This window comes from Clupea harengus, chromosome 6 (assembly GCF_900700415.2).
Source record: "Clupea harengus chromosome 6, Ch_v2.0.2, whole genome shotgun sequence".
Classification (NCBI taxonomy): Eukaryota; Metazoa; Chordata; class Actinopteri; order Clupeiformes; family Clupeidae; genus Clupea; species Clupea harengus.
Genome location: NC_045157.1, coordinates 15,273,648 through 15,290,374, shown reverse-complemented (window position 1 = coordinate 15,290,374; position 16,727 = coordinate 15,273,648).

Sequence of the window (16,727 nt, the reverse complement as noted above, 5' to 3'; positions counted from 1 at the left end):
AGGAACATATCAGCAAACAAGGAAGTACACGAGAACACTACCTCAGAAGAGACGCATGGAATAATGTAACTAAAAATGATTTGGAAATGAGCATCCGCAAGTATGCACAAGTGTGCTTATAACAAGCCTACAGCACATGATAAATTACCACAAAGATGTTGGTCTTTTCTGAACCACGCTATTTCTGAAGCACATTAAACGCATGCTATTACAACATTTGACCACACAGGGGCAGTGTTTGACTTTCAATGCGACTTTTGCGGAACACACTACTAAGTTGAGAATGGTGGGAAAGTGTGGTAAGGCTGCACTTCTGTGCTTGCACTACACATCCAGGTCTATGTTAATGCTACCGAAGCTCGGTGTCCTTGGCAAGAAGCAAGTTAGGGAGCCAGCTATGAAAAATGCATGACGTCGCAGAATTCTGTGTCGGTTTGTATGCCGTTTGATAAATGGCTGAATAATTCAAACTTGTAAGAGTAAATAAAATATTACTTGCTGCCTCAGCTCAAATGGCTTGACAAGGTATTTATGAGCTCTGATTTGAATTCCACAGCGTCCGACATAAAAGGTATGTATGGACATTCCCAGGCTGTACAATGTCATCAATACTGAGAACACTTGTGGTAAAATCACAGAATTGTTTCTGCTTTGTCTGCATGCATTTACTGGCAAGGCCAAGAGTACCAGTCTCCTTTATCTTTATCATAGCAGCATGGTATATTTTCAACTAATCTCATCCCCCATCTACAGATATTAATTATTAAGTCACATGAGATACACAGGGTTTTCGGGACAAGCACTGCTATTTATTCTTAAAGCATCTCTATATTGTTAATGGTGTTCCTAAAGCATGATATTTCAAAACTGTATGAGACATCTTCAGCCATTTCAAAGCAAAGTTCTTTGTGGGACCTCCCCGTGTTTTCCCAGTACTAAATCTAACAGTCCATTGAGGGGTGTGAAAAGAAAGGAATCTACTGTCCTTGGTGAATGCGTTTCATTGAATGCCATCTAATTACAGTGTGTCAGTGTGTTACTAAATCTAGCACTCAGTGAGACGGAGGCCATAATTTGGTCTAATGTGGTACTGTATTTATAGATAGGCCAGACTACATGTGGAAAGGGAAACTTTCAAAAGATCAGCTCTACAAGAAATGCATTAATGCATCTCTACAAGCAATGGTATTGTCTTAAACCTGAGTTTAAGTTTTCTTAAGGTTCCTCTCAGCTGATAGTTGTCCTGCTCAGTAGGCAGTTCAGCTTGGCACCACCAGAAGTTAGTGTATCCTAGTGACTGTGCAACCGCACCCAGCACTCTACTTTTTGCCCAGAAGTGCATAAATGTTTTATAGACATGCCTGGTAGACCCGCATAGTATCTAATTTAAGTTTATCCACTAGGGTTCTACCACTGTCTAATTTCTGTAACACTTAGACGTCATCATACACATACACATACACACATTTGTATCAGTTTGGCTTTCAGGGCTACCATTATACACTCCGTTGACACCTAAATCAAAGAGGTCATGGTTACCTTCTATACTAAGTCCACTGACAAGAGCAGCGTTTGCATATAGATGGTTTTTGTTACCAAACGTTACCTCATGGCCAATTTCTGCAGGTCGACAGATTTGGCAGTGATGCGTTTGGTTTTCAAGCTAAGGCCTAGAGATTCCACAACCAGTTTGTCCCAATAGCCTTATTCTAAGAACCCTTAAGAACTGGCTCCAACCAACCCTTGCCAAAGCTTTCATTCACTTGAAAGCCTTCATATCTCACAGTTATGAAACATGAATGTATGAATAGATGTACCGTATGTATGTAAGGTATGTCTTTTCAATTGTTGGATTTTTCCCATCCCTTGTCATACATAAATTGGTTCTGAAAATAGACTTGGAACGTCCTAATTAAAGGTCTTAGCGAGGCCCCTTACAACTGATTTATTTCATGAGTAGTGAGGAAGGCACACCCAATCACAAGCAGAAGAAAAACACAAACTCTCACGCATACATTTACACACAAACAGTCCATCCACACACAAACTGCCAATCTTCACAGACTACGCCTCTTCATTTCTAGTAATTGGTGTGTGTGTGGGTGTGTGTGTGCGGGGTTGGGGGTGCATTTGCGGGCGTATGCCTGTGGATGCGTGTGTGTATGTGTGCCTGCGTGTCCGTGTACTTGTGCATGTGTGCGTGCGTGTGTGTGTGTGTGCTCCTCTGCTTGAGTCTTGAAATACTCCTCCTCCATTGCGGTAATGAGAGGGCTTCTCCTGGTTGGAGTGAAAGGGAGGGGGACGCAGGCGGAGTCTCTCCCTCATTAGGGCTCCTCTACAGTGACAGGCGTCAACGTGTAAAATGACTCACTCAAACACAATTCCTAAATATGGCAGCTATTATTATCCAGAAACTTTAGAAGGAGGCAAGCACACTGTATCTCAGGTGGTTGGATGCTACTTTTCGGTTACTTCTGCATGTGCAGCCAGAGAACAGGCTAAGCCAATACATTTAAAGGACAGAAATGGATTTATACATTCAATTTGGAAGCCCTAAAAGGCATTTTTTCTAAACAAGGTTCTTTACCCCTTTACCATTTTATTTTCTCTCTACCTCCATGTCAGTGTTTCTGGTAATTACCAATAATAATCATAGAAAACAGGACATTTCTGTATTAACCAAAGCGAATAAATCAGTATGGAAACTATTTAATTGTATATTCTATTGATTAATGCAAGTCACAAAATCCGACTGCTTTCTACTCCCATTACACAGCATAGGGAGAAAACGGCTTTTATCCAATCAGGTTTCATGTTTCCGTGAAGCTTCAGTCTGAGCTCTACCCTTAAAAGCCTTCACCACATCCTCAGTGGCAATGAATTGAACATATCATTTTGATTGTAAGACTAATTGTGGTGATAAGCGAATGAAATTGTTCTATTTCTACAAACAGGGCGCAATCTATTGTAAACATAAGCAGCCTAAGCTTTCTCTGAGTTTGTTTGATATAATGTGATGGTAAATATCAGCAAGGGTAAATAGGCTTCAGGCCCGTGCACAGATAGACCCTGCTGGTGTTGCTGGGGCACCTACGCCCTCTGACATGAGTGCACTTTTTAAAATGTGGCTCATGGTGTCAATTTTCAATTAAAAGCGTGGTGTAAATATGCCTGACAGCTGCATTGGAGTTGTAATTCTGTGAGACCATACAAGAACTTAACCCTCTTCTTCCGACTTTCCTTGCCACAGCACTTGAACACAAATGAAGCGTCTTGCGGAACAACATCTATGTCACCCTGACCTGCTTTCATTGGTGATAGCCAGGTAACAACTGTGCTGTAAGCCTTTGCCATTGTTTGTCACTGAAATTAAACCACTATTAAAACATACAGCCGGCAATGTGCCAAGTAGCCCAACAAGACAATAGCCCACCAATAAGCTTAACAACAAACAAGCTAGTCTAAAAAAATATCCTCATCAATGAAAACAAGTGACCTCCGCTAGTTAATTGTTTCAGGCATCTTATATAAACTCATAACAAATAAATATAGATTACGTGGTTGATAGTCAATTATATTGACTATGCAATTATATTTGGATATCAGAAACGTTCACCTGTCTGTCGCATCTTTCTTGTGAAGCACTGATAAATCTGTAGCCATGGGATGATAGTACATGCACTGACATGTCAAAGAAATGTTCAGCTTGAGCCACACCTTCATTGATCGACTATGGGTTATTAGTAAAGGTGTGTTCATAGCTCATAGTCCTATTTACAAGATTAAACAAACAAATGAATTAATGAATTATGCACAACTGGAGGTAACTTAAATTTGTATTAATAACTGTCAGTGAGAGGGGTAGCTTGGGCTCCTGCCCCACAATGACCACATTTTGCTGATGATGACTAACTACATGATTTACAGGATTTAGGCCATCTCATAGTGCCATTGCTTTGCTAATAATTTGCTGTAGTTGTAGGCTATAAAGGGCAGCAAAGGGTAAGCAGGAAATATGGTCTTACAATGACCTAGATAGCAACAGTAAACCATGCATTTCTGTAATCCTTTTTATCTTAGAATGCTTGAAAAGTGTGCTTTTAAAAGCTAGTTTTACCCGTCTAAACTTTAGCTTCTTTCTTTGGTTTTAGGTCTTTCTTGTTTAATTTAATTGTACGTCCAAATGCCCAGTCCCAGATGACATCCTGGTAACAATCAACCTTATTTGTCAACCCAGGTGTAGGCTACATTATGTTGGCGTCTGTAACATAAATAGTTATTGAAACGTGCGCCGGTTAGTTTCGAATTTGTCCAGTAAAATTAATTATATCCGGACACCGGGCCAGCAAGACAAAATCCTGCTCCATGACAGTATTTGCTAATACATCATTGTACTTAACAAGAGAGTCCTCATGTGCTTATTCATCTGTGGTGGACACATACGTACACACCTGGAGGGGATCATTTCTGTTTCATCCACAACCAGGACACTGGGGACAACACAGACAGGCTCACGTTAGACTCTAACACAATAACAACAGCAGCAGTGCAGGCTTTATCAAATGGCCTGAGAAGCCCACATGGCTGACCTTTCCCCTACACACAGAAAAAGAAAACGAGGGAAACGTGACTCATCTCCTGACCCTCTGGCTAATCACCCTCTCTACGGCCCCCACAGCACCCCCTCTCTGATTCTGTCCTCCCCAGACTCAACCCCCTAATTAGCCCCTACGCTCCCATTTACCCTGGTCTCCCCCCTTCACTGCAACACCCACCCCCCCAACCCCACTCCACCCAATCCCGCCAGCCTCTTGCCCACGGTGAGGGGCTAGCACGTCAAGCCTTACCACGCTCACTGGAAGCGACCAAGCCCCGTGGGACCAGGGAGACAGAGGGACAGACCGAGTGAGGGCCGTTAATGACTTACACACACACACTCTCACACGAAAACAAAAAAACAGTGCTGGGCTCTGGAGGGTGTGGCCCCTGGTCAGCTTTGCAGCCCTGGACGGCCGTCTGAAACACACACCACTAATCGTGTGAGAAATAGGGCAGCCCCATCAGCCCTGGGATAATCACCCTCCACCTCCTCCTCCTCCTCAACTCCTCCTCCGTCTTCCTCTCACACTACTACACTCTCTGCACTCGCACACGTCCAGGATTTGGTCAGTGATGCCCCCTCTCCTCCCTCTCTCCCTCTGTGGGAAAGAACTCATGATGACTTTGGGAGGTGGCTTGGGTGAGGGGGGCTGTGGGAGGTGGGGGAGGGTGTCTGGACTAGCTGCTACCATGTGTGTTTGAGAGTGAGAAACGAGCGAGTCGGGCCCAACTGAGGGTAAAATGAATGGAGAAAGATGCCAGGCTAGGGAGAGGGATGAACGAACAGAAGGTGAAGAATGAGAGTAAGAGAGAGAATCAGAGAGATAAGGAATGAGGGAGATAGAGAGAGAGAGAAAAAAAGAGGGGAAGAGAGAGAGAGAGCAAGGGAGGAATACTTGTCCTGCAGAGGGGTCTCCGCAGCCCCTGCAGTCTGGGCTATTAATTAAAAGTATTAAACAAACAAGGCCACGGCAAGGAGGAGGGAGGGTTCCATCTGCTGCCAGCACGAGAGTGGGGCTCGGAGCAGGGCCCTACCAAGAGCCCACTGAGGCCCCGAAGAGACCCAGCGGAGCCTCACAGAGCCCGCCGCCACTCAAGACACAGAGAGGAACAGATGGGCCCCAGTCCCCCGAGGTGTTGGAGGAGAGAGAGAGAGAGAGGGAGAGAAGGGATTGGTGGTGGTCCAACTGCCTCTAGCCTTTTCTTGTTGTTCTCCCAAGCTAAAGGAATCTGGGGCATTTGGATGGAGAGAAGGGAATAGATGTACAGAGAGAATGAGAAAAAGATGAAGAAAGAGAAAAAAAAAGGCTGGGGACAAAAAGAGAAAAAATGTTATGCCTTGTGTTGACCTTGTGTTGCCCTTTTCCACTGCCAATATGATTGGTGCAATCATGTCAACATCTTATGTTTCACACTAAGAAAAAGAATATAAAAGAAATATCCCTATTCAGTGGACCATGCGGATGCCCTGTACAGGAAAGGTGATGTAGGTGAGGCCATGTATATATGGTATGTTATAGTGTGTGGTTTTGCAAAATAAGGACATTGTCTTCAGACCTTAAATGTTGTCCTTTCCTTTCTTATGAAGAAGTAAATTAATACCATGCACATGAACATACTCACATAAACTTGACTACAGTGAGGAAATCTACACAAAGGTGTACTCAACCATGGCAGAACTACACAAGTGAAGTCAAACAGTATCCATTTTATATTGTTAGTTTGAGTAAGGTGGAAAGCCAAAAGGCCAGCCAGAGGCCAGAAGGGCTAGGAGGCTGAACACAGGGACCGACATTGTTGCAGTACAGTCTGATAACTCCTGGTGGCATTACAAGAGGTTCTCTGGCCTTTGAGTTTGCTGTGTGACCGCTGCCAGCTGAAATTCAATAGACTGGGAAAGTAACTCCCAAATACCAAAGGGATCCTGTGAGGACTGTCCCAAACCCCCAGCACTCCTCTCAACTACCCTCTCTACCCTGTAACCTCTCAACCCCTTTGCCTCCTGACTCTCCATCGTTAGCCATTTCCAGTCCGGACATGGATACCAGTCAAACTAATTGAAGATTAAATTTCACCTTTTGAGTTCCAGGCCACTGGCCAATTATTTGAATTGAAAGTCTACTTTACTTTCCTGTTTTTAATGTGTGATAGGGGGCATTCCTGTGATGTTTCCCCCTCTCCCAACTTAATCCTGGGCACTTTAATTATTAAGTGTTACCCTTTGGTCTCGGTGGGGCTGCTAGTGTGCGAAGGTGAGATTAGTGTGGGGGGGGTTCTGCATACACACCCCGGTGTCCACAGCATTTCCCCTTCAAAGCAACCGAGCAGTCCTTTTATATTTGTTTGTTGTGTTGTGTATCTTACAATTATTACTTATCTTATACAGTCTAAAAGGGTTCATTGCTGTACACTGCCTACTTGATACCACTATATTTTTCTTCGCTCAGACATGTTATTTCAATAGCCTCACTTTGACAAACACTACCAAAGACATGCCCCTCTGCTTTCATGTGCAAGCAGATAAAAGAAAGCTTATGAAAGAATCAGGCTGACTTGATGTGACAGGGAGTGTTGGATGAGAGCAAGTGATTATATTAGACACGTGTGCGGGGTACATTTTTGGACTTTAAAGCTGTTCTCTTGTTACTCACAGATTTATAATCTTCTTCTGTTCCATTAGAGTGCACCAGAGGTAAAAGAAATGCCCACTGTTGCACAAGACAACATCAGAGGATGTGTGCTTGAGTCAGACGGAAAAGAGGACATCATTATACGGTCTCTGTTGGCTCTCCATTATAAATCGTAGCTATGTAATATTAAACCCATTTACACACAGATTCATATGCACAAACAAGCAAGGCACGTAGGTCTAAGATGCTAGCATCGCTAGCTCAATAGGGCAGTGTGGCGTTATCCCTGCCCATTAGCGTCGTAATTGGGCAAAAATGAGAGAGTGCCGTCACGTGAAATGACCCCGCGCGTCCCAGCAAGATAAGAGGCAGATCAGAGCACAACGAAGTCCCATCAGCTAGCGAGTTGAGATTTGAGCTTGTAGCTTGATTAGCGTCGTGCCACATTTTCCTCCTTCTTCCTCTCTCTCTTCCTTCTAGCGTATTACCACTCCTTCATGGGGTGCAAACAGCCTGTCAGGAGCCATGACAGTGTCAGACTGTGATGGGCCCCTTCTCAGCCTTGGGGAGGGAAGGGACAGTGTCGGGGCTATGTCCCATGCCCGCGCTAACGAGGCCCTACTCCCCCATGCCTTTGCTCAGCTGAGAAGCAGATCATTAGCAGTGCAAAACAGGACACATGTCAAATTCGACGAAGAGGCGTCTAATGGCACGTTTACCCCGCTGATGATGCAGGACTTGACCACTCCACTCTTCTTCATTATTGCATAAAAAAAAAATCAAATGCACGCGATTGATAGCTTATCCCTTGGCCCTTATTTTGTCACTTTTGTCGCCTTTAAGGTTTCTTACAGAAATCTACCGTACATCAATCATATTTATGTACAGGATCCAGACTGAGACAGTGCTGAGAGATGTCTCGGTGAGTGACCCTGATTGGATTTTTTCGCCCTCAGTCTCATGCGATGCAGCAGCACAGTTCTGGATAACACAGTCACAGACCATTAGGTGGATGCTGTCCTTCTGCAGCCAACTAGCCACTGGAGGCTAATGGGCAGCAACTGTAAAGAAAACCAATTTGGACCGTTAAAATTGCCATTGCCAGAGAATAATGAAGAGAGAGACACAGCTTTCAGAGATGTGGGTCTCTACATACATATATGCTAGCCAGCAATGAGGTTAAAGTTCACACTAACAATCGAGGAAGCCCGGTTAGGGGTACTGCCATCTCAAACAGCTTGTTAATGTGAAAGGCCCCGGCTTGGCTGTCAGCCATAGGAGAGGGCATCCCCTTGACATGTGGGGGGTTAAATTTAGGCCCCTCTTTTAAGAGACAAGGTCACTGACACCACCTTACTTGTCAGTGGCTCCTTCCCTCGAGGCTGAGAAAGAGGAATGGAGGTGGAGTGAGGATATGGGGCATGATGAGTGACAAGAGGGATGATATCAGTCAATAATCCTCCTCTTGGGCTGAGATGCTCCTTGTTGCCACTCCATTTCAGTAATGTGTCTTGGCCTTCGTTAGGATGGTACGCTTCTGTACACTATTACATGCCATTAGATTCATGAAAGAACCATTTGTTAGCATCAATTAAGCTGTTTCAAGGTGTCGACTGAATGTCTGTCGCTCTGGCTACAAACAAGGAGCAGGAGGTGTAGAGCATTGACAAACAGTGTCTCTATTTCTACTTGTGTGTGTGTATATTTCTACTTGTGTGTCTCTATTTCTGTCCCTGCCAGGCAAAGCTATCTTGCTTTGTTATGTTTAGTCCACCACATCGCCACAAAGGGTGCCACTGTCTTGCTAAGTTATGCATAATTTCATCGGTGTGATGAAAAAGCCACTTGTTAGCCTCTTTAAAACTGTTTCAGAATCCATATTGGTTGACTCATCCTTGAGAATTCCATTTCAGTTGATTGATGCAGGGCTCTCTATCAAAGCTGGTAAGGTATAGCTATATATATATGACTATGTATTGAAATCCATTGCACACTCATATTTACAAAGGCAAATCCTTCTGCCTGCTTGTAGACATCCCACAAAGGATTTGGACTGCAGAACTCCTTCAGAACCAAAGATTTTTAAACAGAACCTTCACTGGATCCCCAAACTTATTTTTAAAGGAAATGGAAGGTCTCTAAAAGAGTCATCCATCATTTATCACCCTAACCCCCATACCCCGTGTTCCCCAGTCCCCCCCCCCCCACACACACACACACACCTCCATCTCTCCCTCCTGAAGCACCAGATGCCCCCTCAGCTGTGAGGGCGGCATGCTTACCCAGGGGGGCGCTGGGCTGTGAAATCTCAGGTGACACTCACCTGGATTGGACAGAACCCATGACATCTGCATTCTGTGATTGCATCGTTTGCCCGTGCGGATATGCGCTGTCGCTCGGATCAATCACACGCAACTCACTGTCCCTCACATGAGTGTGTGTGTGTGTGTGTGTGTGTGTGTGTGTGTGTGTGTGCGTGTGTGTGTGTGTGTGTGTGTGTGTTTGAGTAGGGGGTGTAGGGGTCCATTGCGCTTGATGTCTCCCAGGGGAACTAAATGGAGAAATAATTATTTTCCCATCTCCCTCATTATCTTATGACCTCATTAACTTCAGCTTGTTCACAATTCAATCACCATGATATGGCAAATACTTATTTAATGACTCTGGTGGACCAGGGCCATGTTTATCTGCCTTGTTTTCGAATAGACGCTAACTTTGTTTATATCCACCCCTTGTGGAACATAGGGATGGAAGCAAGATGCGAGCACGAGCAATGGAATTATACGAAGAGAAATGTGAGAATGATGCGTCAGATGATGAGAAATTGTGAGAAATGTGCATCAGATTGTCCCAGATGCAAAATACATATTCATACTTTTCACACTATATGATATACACAAAAATATATCTAGTCTGGAGGATGACTGAGTCTCGACAGCAAAAAATGAAAAAGCAGAGGCTGATTTGTTTATAAAATGGTTCATCTAATTTGAAACTGTCAATTCACAATAATGAATTGGAAGACCTGGCAAATACTTACATTTCTCCACAAATGCTATCCTTACACTTATCCTTACACTTTGCGTAAATGTAATCTTTCATTTGTCACGACACTACATAGTGAGCCCCCTTTGGCCAGTGTCTTTGTGTCTGATGGGAACACCGAAGCCTTCTGGCACCCCTGGGAGGCCCCGAGAATTCGGGTTTGGGTCCCCTGGTGTGCCGCTGAGGGCCCTGGGGGTTTGGGACCCTGGGCCTCTGAGCACCCCAAGCAGAGGAGGGCTCAGATGGGGTCTCTCAGGCTATCCCTCTCACCGAGGGACCACAGACAGGGTGGGGGGGAGAGGGCTGGGGGGCTGGGGGGTGGGGTGGAGGAGTACTGGAACACCTTGAGAAGAGACTGCCTGAGAGAAAAAGAACAGCTCGAGCCTCTCTGGAGACATCAGAACAAACACAAACAAAGACATGATGGCACACATGCGCACACAGACTGCCTCTCTCTGTCACACAGACACACATACACATGCACGAACACACACACACACATATACACACAAACAAGCACTTGCATACCATTTAAACAGTACATATCGTTGGATACGCATGCACATGCACACACATATAGGCACATGCTGTCTCTCTCTCACACTCATACACAGGCACAATCATGCATACAAAATATACATACCCTACAGCACACACACACACACACACACACACACACACACATATGCAAACACACTCACGTAAGAAATCCAGGCCAAACATTCCCTAAACCAGCTCACTTTGTCACATTCATGCACAGCACATACATTACACATATCACAGTGAATCGCTTTTGATGTCACAGGGACTGTGTAGCAAAAAGACACCGATACTGTCACGCTGACTCCCGCTGTAGATGGCCAAAGCCTCCACCAGCTCCACATTACTCCGCCCGAAACCCCAGGTGCGACTGACCCCCGGGGAACCCTCCTCACCTCCCAATCCCACACCCTCAGAGAGGCAGAGAGGATGAGACCCAACACCCCTGTGCTCCATGCTCCAGTCCGGCCTAACCGGATTACATCTGTTAACATCATGTGAGAGATTAGATCAGAGGATGCTGGGCCTCCTGGGGATGGAGGTGGAGGTTGGGGGGTGGGGGGGGTTGGATGGGAGGGGGGGGCGGGGGGGGTTGAGAAAACTGGGTCTCCCCCCACCACCACCATCACAACCTCAATCTCAGCAAGACACAGATGCTAAGGGAGGAAGGGGTAGAAAGAGAGAAAGAGATAGAGAGAGAAAGTGTGTGTTTAGGGGGGGAGAAAGGAGGACAAATAAGGAGGAGAACCCTCAGGCTATAGACTGGTTCGGAGCGTTTGTCCCTTTGGGACAGAGGGACTCGCCTACACACGATCACATGCGTGCTTTCTCTCTCTCTCTCTCTCTCTCTCTCTCTCTCTCTCGTTCTCCCCCTCACAAACACACATTTGTACACACAAACAAATACACATCAATTTGCAAGGTTAGACAAACAGATCATTTTCTGTTAGGTAAAACTCTTCAGGATGCTTCAGCAACAAACATCATATAAACCAGATATGGATCTCATATGACCTTATATCTATGTAATATCTAATATAACCAAAATATTTAATTAATTAAAAAAAATCTCATTAAATAATTGAAAGAACTGTTGGAAAAAGACTGAATGAATGACCTAACCTGATGATGAAGTTCGATGTAGAATTTGATTAGGTTCTCAATACCTTGCATGAACACATAATCACAGTTCATTAACTGCTCATAGGTTTATGAGCTCTTAAGATGTCTCCCCCTATCTGACTGTAAAAGTATGAAGGACTTAGGAAGTGTATGGTGTTACCAATTAATTAGGCACATTAAATGTGATCTTTGACGAGACATCTGTCTTTAGATACTGGGACATACATCCACCCAAGAGGTTAGGTGTGAGGGCATTAGGCCTCTGTCTGCCTCTGTCCCCCGTACTGTTTGCATTGTCTGCTTTTCACCACCGGGGGGAGTAGAGCCTCTCTGCCCAGCTCTCTCTACATTAGTCTGTCTGCTCGACACACAAAGTCCTTAGGACTAGCTAAACACAGCGCGCGCACACACACACACACACTCACAGACAGACAGACAGACAGACAGACAGACTGTCTCTCACACACACACTCACAGACAGACAGACAGCAGATAGACTCTCTCTCTCACACACACACACTTACTGAACAGACAAAATATTTGTTATGATTTTGACAGGGTTTCTGTTGTTGAATCACCTTCATACCTTCAGTATATCATTCCCATGTGAATAGATGGAAAAAATCTTTGTTTGATTTTGCATGGAAATATGGATAGGTTGTATTGGCCCAAGTGTGTACTGTAAATAATGTGAGTAATTCACCTGCAATCAGATAAGCACAGGCAGGCTTCAAAGGGCACATATCGGTCTCTTTGCCCCCCCACCCCTACCCGTCTCCTTTCCCTCTAGTTAATTTATTAGCTCCCGAAACACTCCAGGGTTCACTGTAAAAGTATTATAATGAAAGAGTAATTTGTATACTTCCATCATGACATGCAGCTAACTCACCCACATACATTAGAATAGCAGTGTGGTACAGTTCAACTGTTTATTTCAGTGAACAGCATGTTTGTCAACATGTTGTTTACAGATGGTCCAAAGAAGGGTCCTCATATATGGCCAAGTACAAGGGGTAGAGCTGCCTTTCCTTTCTTACTGTACACAACAGAAAAGAGCCTAATTCCTGTAATGATGTTTAAAACCAGTTTCTTTATGGCATACCATTTACATCCGTACCCCTATATCCCTTAAGATGTGTCTGTCTACAGGCCTTAAATGTTAATTCATTTGACAAGGCAGGCAACGTTGATAAATCTGTACGGTATCAGAATTGTTCCCAAATAATTTAATTGTTATTTGTGAGCAGATCACCATGATCATGTTTATTTTTGTTCTCAGTGTGGAGAGACAAAGTACAATAGGGCCATGGTAAGATGCATACTGATTTCCTGTTTTATGTTTTAGGGTGAAATGACAAAATACCATTTATAAAACATATCGGTCTCTTTGCCCCCCCACCCCTACCCGTCTCCTTTCCCTGTGTGGTTTAAAAACCCAGCCCACGAAATGAGCTCAGTGAAATAGCAGAGGCCTTCCCTTTAAATGTTGACATTAATATTCACATTAAAAACGTGTTTATATCCTCCCCCCTCCTCCTCCTCGCATCCGCCCACCTCCCTCTCAGATACACTCATTTACATGTGGGCCAAGATTCTGATTCACACAGACGTTCGTATTAAACCTGTCTGTGGTCATTACACATACACAGTCTGAATAATTACACACTCATCTTAAATGGGGTCCCGGTCGCTAAAAAATAACCGCAAGGCGAGATGGAATGTGCAGGACACAAACATGCGCAGCACACACACACACACAAGCACACACACACAAGCTTCCAAAGGCAAAAATAATTTTGCATACACTGCACAGACAATGTCACCACACACTAACACTAAGGACCACACACACACATGCACATACGCACACACGCACACATGCACACACACACAAACTAATTTAACCCGACACATGACAGACCTCATATGTTGTGTGGGAAAATAAATTAAGTGAGTGCATTTCTGGACACCAATTATTCAAATGACCCTAAAGAATGAGTCCAAAATGATTCGCCAACATCACAGACAGACAAAACATTGAGGCAATGTAACATTCTCATTTATACAGGCCAAATCGGGCTAGGTGAGTCAAATTACATTACTTTACATATCTCTGGCCATTTGTATTTCCAATAGGTTGTTTGCATAACCTATTACCAGCATTTCCATGTGGGTTAGGTGTGGTGCACAGTCTCCCCACCTTTTAGTAGCGCAGACTTACTGAAACATGACACTACTTCAGTACTGCGCTGCCTCTGACTGAGATGAAGACACACCAGGTAACTGAAGGGTACATATGTTTTAGAGCAGAGGAATCATCTGATATCTGATTCAGTGTTTTAATATACCTCTTTTAGGGTAACTCTTTATGAATACATGCAGAAAATAATTAATAATTTAAATGCCCAGGGAGTATTAAGTCACCTTCTCAGAAAATGAAAATGAAATGTGTAAAATGCTTGGAGCTCCAACGACGCAGACACACAAACAAATTAACACACACTGACAAAGAGAGAGCGCACATCATCTCTCCCAGCTGCTAATGACTTTATGTTGCCTGCGAGTGGGTTCTGTAAGTGGGACACATATATATCCAGACATATATATCCATATGTTCCACATGCGGAGGCCTGGGAGGGGTAGGAGTGGCGGGCCGAGGCGCTTTCTCAGTTACATTGGGCGAGTGGGACTAGAAGCGCCAGAGGGCCAGGAGTCCGCGCGAGTGGTCAGATCTGCTCCATCCTGCAAAAACGCGCTAACATGACCAGCCCAGGCACGTCAATTAGCCAGTTCATGTGTGTGTGTGTGTGTGTGTTTGTGAGTGAGAGCAAGTGAGCTGGCGACTGGCTTTCCATTGCAGCTTCATCTGAACTCACACATGTGCTAACACACACACACACACACACACACACACACACATGCACTGTACACAACTGCAGTCTGACACTCAGTCAAAATAGCTCCCCCTCTCCCACGCCACACACCCGTGATGATGTGTAGTCGCTGGCCAAGGGGCCTTTACAAACCTTTGTGATATAATGATGGCCAATTACAGCCACTTAGAGGGCAATCAGTCAAGCTGAACTATTCAGGGGCCTGGCACGTGACACTGGACAACAGCTGTAGACGACTGTCATCCTAGTGTCAGTCACAGTTGAGAGTGTGAGAGCTAATCTGTACGTGTGCGTGTGTTTCTGTGTATATGTGTGATGGAAATTGATATTGCCATTAATTTATAGACTTACATTGCATTGCAGGCATGTTCTCCTGTGTTTGTGTGTGTGTGTGTGCCATGTCTATTGATAGTCTTAGTACACCTTTGTTTAAAGGCCCCAGCAGACATCCCCCTGCCCCAGGTGGAGGAATACACATTGTCCACCATTTTGGGCCTGTGTGTGTTCCTCCATAAGAAAATCCCCTCCCACTCACCTCCCCTTCCCAACCTTGACCTGTAGAACCTTCCCCAATGTTGACCTATCACCCCCAAGGTATCCTCCCATGATTGACTGGTATTTAACCTGTAACACTGTGGTGCATCTTTAGTCTTTGCCTGCCTCTACTTGATGTTGGTTTTGACTCCCTGCAGGAGCACCTTGAAATACACCTCCAGAAACCTTTGATTCGCCTCGTGGTCCTTTGTCTAGAAGAGTGTCGGCCTAAGTAACCCCGTCATGTGTATATGTGTATATGTGTGTGTGTATGGGGAACTATTCTGTCTGGCTGTGAAGGTAAGTTGCTCCTGATTCACATATAGCTCGCTCTCTCTCTCCTGGCCCTTTTTAAACAGAAATTCTGCAATATTGCCGTTAAGGAAATCCCTCAGTATGCCGTCTTTGTTTGTTTACACTCAACCAGAAGCGGCATTATGCCGCCACAGTGTGTGTTTTATACAGCATGCCGGCACTCCAGTAGCAGAGGTGTGATCTAGCGTCTAGCTTGACCTATAATGTCATGTTTGAGACCCCTCAGAACTCGGATATTTTTAACTTGGAAAACTGCACAAGAATGCCACTTGAAGCTGTTGCTCCGACTCAGAAATTGAGAAAAAAATTATCCCAAGCTTCAGCGAGGCGTGTCATTTAATCAATTTCCCACTGTTATCAATATAGAGATGAGCCTAAAAGAGACCTTGACTTTACCATAGGTTAAAAACCTTTTTAAATGTGTGACAAGAGACGAAACTGAAGAAGCCGTGTCAAAGTGTACAAGAAAAATTATATATATATATATATATATATATTATTGTACATAATTATTCACACCCAGCAGATAGGAAAATCTACTGATGAGTCATCATCATATTATTGTGTTTACAATTGACTCAAACGCATTAAAGTCAGAGTTAGGGAATATCATGTCAGACATTACGAATTGTCTTGAATGCACCATAACATATGCTTCATGTATGTATGTAACATGTTAACGCTTTTCATAAATGTCAGATTTGTGTTTTCTGAAAACACAGTGGTCTTGCTTCATTTTGGTGAGCAGCTAGGTTGGGTCTCACCCTTATCCTGCCATGCTGGCTCTCCCTTTTACACAGACGTCGATGCGGCTCTAGACTACCTCTGCAGCCGACTCAAAGGCGGAACAACATTCCGCCTTCGTACGTTTTATACAGAGTGGTAAAGCGTAATGAAGGTGCAATATTCCCACCTTGAACAGGCTGTATAAAAAGCCCATATGTGTGTGAGTGTGTGTGTGTGTGAGAACATGATTTTTATGGTATTTGATTTGGAGCACAGAAGGGACATACAAGGGCAGGTTAGCACGAAATAACAATTCACAGAC